Source organism: Cornus florida, unplaced genomic scaffold (assembly GCF_030987335.1).
Source record: "Cornus florida cultivar Cherokee Brave unplaced genomic scaffold, ASM3098733v1 CherokeeBrave_3.0.0_Hap2_Chr11, whole genome shotgun sequence".
Classification (NCBI taxonomy): Eukaryota; Viridiplantae; Streptophyta; class Magnoliopsida; order Cornales; family Cornaceae; genus Cornus; species Cornus florida.
Window position 1 is genome coordinate 115,160,997 of NW_026775581.1, and position 6,245 is coordinate 115,167,241.

Genomic DNA, 6,245 nt, shown 5'->3' on the forward strand with positions numbered 1-6,245 from the left:
GTGTATACGGTGTATCTGCATATCGGGTCACTGTATGGATTGCAGTTAGATTAGAACTTGCTCGTGGGTCTGACCCACTCCTTTATTATTCTTTTCAGGTACCGGATGGTTCTAGCCTTAGAGCTCGATTGTGCTTGTCAAGGACAGTCTTACTTTCATCGGATTACGTAGGACTTTCCCTGATGTTTCTAGTATTATCTATTTTCAGTATCAGTTTGAGTTGAATTTTTAGTTAGGGGTCCATCAGTGGATTCCCAAGTTGTAACTTTGAAGTTTTGGAGGATTGGAGTTTTAAATTTTCAGTTACACATGGAGGATTTTATTATTATTATTTCTTTCAGTTTTATTTTATCTTTATTGGTTTTGTCATCTGTGTTCGTTTTAAAATACTTTAATTGTTTGATATTCCCTCGGGTTTGGGCCTTGGCCTGATCAACCCGTGTCTCGGATCCGAGGGGTATCACACCATGACAGTAGATCTAGACGTTCTTCGCATGAAACTTCAACTTCCTGACAATGTAGAAATTAGAAACTGCCCCCGGGAAGTGAATATTAGAACTGGTGCTGGCCTTCTTCCCGGCGAGGCCTTGTTTTCACTCCTCCAACTCAATCTCCTTAGATTTCCTCTACATCCTATCTTTTGCTATGTTTTTAACAAGCTTAATCTTTCCCCTTTACAAGTAAACCCCAATTTCCTTAGGATTTTATCCGTTATGCTACTCCTGATTCGTGACAGAGGTCTGGATCTGGACCTCGTAGATCTCCTCCTCTGTTACAAGGTCAGCAAGATCAGAACTGATGAACCGTTTTACCACTTTTCCCCATTGAGAAGAGGTCTATCTGCACGGATAAGATCAAATCTGAGATGGGTTGAAGGAAAAACATTATTGGGGTTAGGGGAGCCTGGTTCTCTCCAGCTGCGGAGGATTTCCCTATCCCGAGCGCTTTCGGAGAGTGCTCTGTCTCTTTTTACAAGAAATATAAAAACCATAAGAGTGACTGTCCTTGCGAGATTTGTATTCCTCGTTTTTGTTCTTTTTTGTGCCATTCCTTAGGCATTCCTTGTGATGACTTGAGCTACAGTGTGTGCAGGGATAGGGATAACTACTTGAAGTGGTACGTTCTGACCAACGTTCCCTCTTGCTCGGACCTTCTCACCTCAGATAATCTCCTCGATATCTCAGTCCTCGGCAAGACAATGAGCCAACTCCAGATCCCTTCCTTCGGCAGGAAGAAAACTGGCCCCAGGCCTGTTACCACCCCCGCATCAAATTCCTCACTGGCTTCAGCATCTTCCTCCGCTACCCTTTCTGATACCACTCCTTCCACCGATCCATCCGTGACGGCTAATGACCCGGTCGCCAACACGGCGACTGCCAGTCCGAACGTTGCCCCCTCTGTCAACAATCCTCCTGGTTCCACTGCTGCTTCCGCACGGGAAAAGGCCAGAGAAAAGAGGCATCAACCTGACAGTGCCCTCAGCATTGATGATATTCCCTTGTCTCAGAGGGTTAGGCCCTCTGGGCCAAACGTAATATCCCTGGCGAGACCTCCCCAAGCTAGGCCCCCCACCCCTTCTGGGCATGCCTCCGCTTCAGGAACGGCGCCATGGAGCCCTCGCTTCATTCGAACAGACGAATCGTCTGTGAAACCGACGGAGACCATGTTCAAAGATGGTCAGACCGCAATGGCTTACTACAGGAGTATGTGTCCCAAGGACATCGAGGTAGCCAAAGGTCTGTCTCTGAGGGCGGTGTTCAGCCGATTCCCCTTGTCCGCCATGGAGGTAACTTCTACCCCTTAGTCAGTAAATCTTTACATACTCTTGACACTTATTTTTTTCTAACCATCTGCTCAGCTTAACCAATTGTCCTGTATATCTCTGCAGACCTTGTATGGGATAATGGATATGCAGAAGCAAGTTGAGCAAGTGAATGCCAAGGTCCGTGCGCTTTCTAACAGCCTTAGCGCAACGAACAAGGAGAACGATAACTTAGCTGCTCAGAAGACCGGGTTGATGGTTCAACTTGGTAAAACTGAAAAAGAGTGGGATTCGCTGAGGAGGGAGACTGACTCTCTTCAGGATGAGAGGAATGCTCTGCAACTTGAAAGGAGCGTCTGACAGACCGAACGGGAATCCCTTAGGGCCGAGAAGGAAGAACTGTTACGCCTTCTGAATGATGAGCAACCAGCTCGGATGGCCTTTGAGAAGAAGGCCCTGGACGAGCGCAACGCTTTACTCGATACCATCAGCAGGGTAAATGGTGGTATGCTAGCTCTGCATGCTCGATTCTCTAGAGTTGGAGCCCTCAGATATGCTCAGGGGTTCCGAGAGGGTTACGCCGATCGCATCCCGGATGAGGGTCAGACTGGCTCTACCCCTGATGATGTTGATAAGGATTTGGATATTAACCCTCTTGGTGTTTATATCGATCTAGACTCCACCGCTGCCGTAGGGGATATTTGATGAATGTCAGGAGATTGCGTCTTCTCGGATCACTCTTACTCCTCCTGCCGCTCTGACTTTGGACATTCTTCCTGTGTCCACTTTGACTCCATCTGCCGTTACTGCTGAAGATAACCCTCAGCAGAATGACTCTTCCAACGCTGTTGAGGGTAGGATTCAACAAAACGATTCTGTCATTCACCTCGACTCTCCACCTTGTGAGGATGGCGACACCACCAACAATGAGGAGGTAGCCCAACATCATCAAGAGGCCGACGAGGCAAACGCCTCTTAGTTAGAACCTCTTTTTTTTTTTTTTTTTTAAATGTACTGACTTTGGCATATGTGCCATCTTTACACCTCATTTTTTTTTGTAACCCTCTGAAGCTTATTAATGAGATGGCCGACTCCTAATCAAATTTTTTGTGTCAACTTTTTTTTTTTTTGGCAAGTGTTTGGTGTTCGGCTCATTGTGCCAACTGCCACTTACTTTGCTCAGGTGCCTAGCGTTCAACTAGAATGCCACTTGCCACTTAGCCCTCCAATTTTCTTTAACAAGTGTTTGGCGTTCGGCTCATAGTGTCAGCTGCCACTTACTTTGCTTAGGTGCCTGGCGCTCGGCTGGAATGCCTCTTGCCACTTGGCCTTTTATTTTTCATAGCAAGTGTTTGGCATTCGGCTCATAGTGCCAGCTGCCACTTACTTTGCTTAGGTGCCTGGCGCTCGGCTGGAATGCCTCTTGCCACTTGGCCTTTTATTTTTCTTAGCAAGTGTTTGGCGTTCGGCTCATAGTGCCAGCTGCCACTTACTTTGCTTAGGTGCCTGGCGTTCGGCTAGAATGCCACTTGCCACTTCGTCCTCTAATTTTTTTTAGCAAGTGTTTGGCGTTCGGCTCATAGTGCCAGCTGCCACTTACTTTGCTTAGGTGCCTGGCGCTCGGCTGGAATGCCTCTTGCCACTTGGCCTTTTATTTTTCTTAGCAAGTGTTTGGCGTTCGGCTCATAGTGCCAGCTACCACTTACTTTGCTTAGGATTTTAAAGAGGAGTGCAATCTTTATAAATCTCAGAAACTCATACATTCAACTGTTTTCAATTTAAAATAAATAGAATTCAGTACTGAATCTTAACTTTTTATTGATAATACCTCTTTAGAGAAGTAGCATTCCAAGGCTTGTTAACCAGCCTTCATGCCATGATTTCTAAGGTATATGCACCTTTTCCTATGGCCTCTGCAATTCTGTATGGGCCTTCCCATGGTGGCATCATCTTTTTGACTATCCCCACCTTCTTTTTCAGAACCAGGTCACCTGGCCTAAAGTCTCTGTGCTTTACTTTCCTGTTATGGTTGTTCGCAAGCGTCTGCTGGTAAGAGGCGAGCCTTACCGCTGCTGTGTCTCTTTTTTCTTCCAGCAAATCGAGGTTAAACCTTAGCATATTGTCATTATGCTCACGGTTCCATGCCAAGCTTCGAACAGTCGGAGCTAAGTGCTCGACTGGTATAACTGCCTCGGTTCCATACGTCATGGTGAATGGACTTTCTCCGGTCGGTCTTCTAGGGGTCATTCTGTAGGCCCATAGGACGTTCGGCAGTTCATCTAACCACCTTCCTTTCCTTTCTTCTAGTTTCTTCTTGATACAAGTAAAGATTGTTCTGTTTGTAATTTCCGCTTGTCCATTGGCCTGTGGGTGACTTACTGCTGCCAGCTTTTGATTAATTCCATACTCCTCCAACAGCTCTCTTACTTGCTTACTATCAAGGTTGGTACCATTATCCATGACGATTGACCTCGGAACACCAAACCGGCAAATAATATTACTCCAAATGAATCATCTCACATGAGTTTGAGTAACGCTCGGGTACGGCTTTGCTTCCACCCACTTAGTAAAGTAGTCTGTAACCAGTAACACATACTTGTTCTGAGCTCTGGCAGTTGGTAGAGGACCAACTACATCTATCCCCCATTGTGCAAAAGGCCATGGTGTGGCCATTACATGCAAGTCTTCAGGCGGTTGGTGAATCAATGGTCCGGAACCTTTGGCACTTATCGCACCTTCTGGACAATTCTTCCGAATCTCGCGACATGTTTGGCCAGAAGTACCCTTGAGCCATTGCTTTGTGTGCTAATGATCTCCCCCCTGAGTGGTTTCCACATACACCTTCATGAATAGCTCGTAATATTTGCCGAGCCTCTGTGGGGGTAACGCACTTTAAATACGGTCCGGAAAAGGATCTTCTGTATAACTGGTTATGCACTACGGCGTACTTTGCAGCATTCGCTTTGATTTTCCTAGCCTCATTTCTTTGTTCAGGCAGAGTACCATCTCGGATGTAAGTTATGATCGGATCAATCCAACTTGGCTCATATGGAATAACATTCACTTGCCAAGGATCCGAGCCTGAAGGTTCTTCGAAAATAGATGGCTGGTTTAATATTCCCACTAGAACCACCCTTGCCAATGTTTTTCCAGAACCCGAGGCACTACATGCTAGCCTGTCGGCATCTTCGTTATACTCCCTCGGAATTTGAATGAATTCAATTTTTTCAAAGTTCTGTGCCTCCCGCATAACAGCAGAACGTTATGCTTCCATCGTTTCATCCTTGGTTTCATACTCACCCCTCACCTGCCGAACGACTAACTGTGAGTCACTGAAAACATTCAAATTCCTGGCCTTAAGTTCTTTGGCAAGCTTTATTCCTGCCAGCAACACTTCATATTCTGCCTTATTATTCGTGGCTACGAATTCAAGCCGAAGCGTTTGGCTTAAGGCTGTACCGTCTGGCGTTTGCAGTTTGATCCCAATGCCTGTACCCATCTGATTTGAGGATCCATCAACGAAGAGTTTCCATAAGCACTTACAAAGATCCTCCTTCACGTCTTCTGAATCACATTCTAGTAAAAAATTTGCCACCGCCTGCCCTTTGACTGCTGTTCTAGGTTCGTATGTGATATCAAATGAGCTTAACTCTATGGCCCACTTTGTCATTCTTCCGGAGAGATCTGGTTTGTGCAGGATTATTCTGATAGGGAAAGTGGTTAGAACGATAATAGGATGGGATTCAAAATAATGCCTGAGCTTTCTTTTTGCATGCACTCACGAGAGTATCACCCGCTCTGTCTTTGAATAATGTCTTTCGGCCTCAGTTATTGTTTTGCTAACATAGAACACTGGATATTGCTTCCCTTCTGCGTAGCGGATCAGAACGCCACTTGTCGCGATGCTGGATACTCCGAGATACAAAAACAGCTTTTCGCCTGACTTTGGAGCTGACAGTACCGGAAGGTTCTGCATATATTTTTTTAGAGCAGTTAACGCTAGGCGTTGTTCATCTCCCCAAACCTGCCTGTCGTGGCTCCGGATTGTGTCAAGGTTTGCATCGATCTGACAATTTGGAAATGAAACGGCTCAGTGCAGCAATCCGTCCCGTAAGTGTTTGCACCTCTTTGATTGTCGTCGGCTCGGCATTCTTAGTCAGAGCATCCGCTTGGGCAGGGCTTGCCTCGATGCCTCTGAGATTAACCACGTACCCTAGGAATTGGCCTGAACTTACACCGAACGAGCACTTGGTCGGATTGAGCTTCATTCTATATCGCCACAAAATATCAAACACGCCTCGAAGATGCTGCACATGATCTGCTTTCTTCTTACTCTTGACCACCATATCATCAATGTAAGCCTCCACTGTCTTCCCTATTTGTTCCTTAAAAATCTTGCTAATAAGTCTTTGGTAAGTTGCCCCGGCGTTCTTCAGTCCGAACGGCATAACTTTGTAGCAATACGTTCCGCGTTCAGTAACGA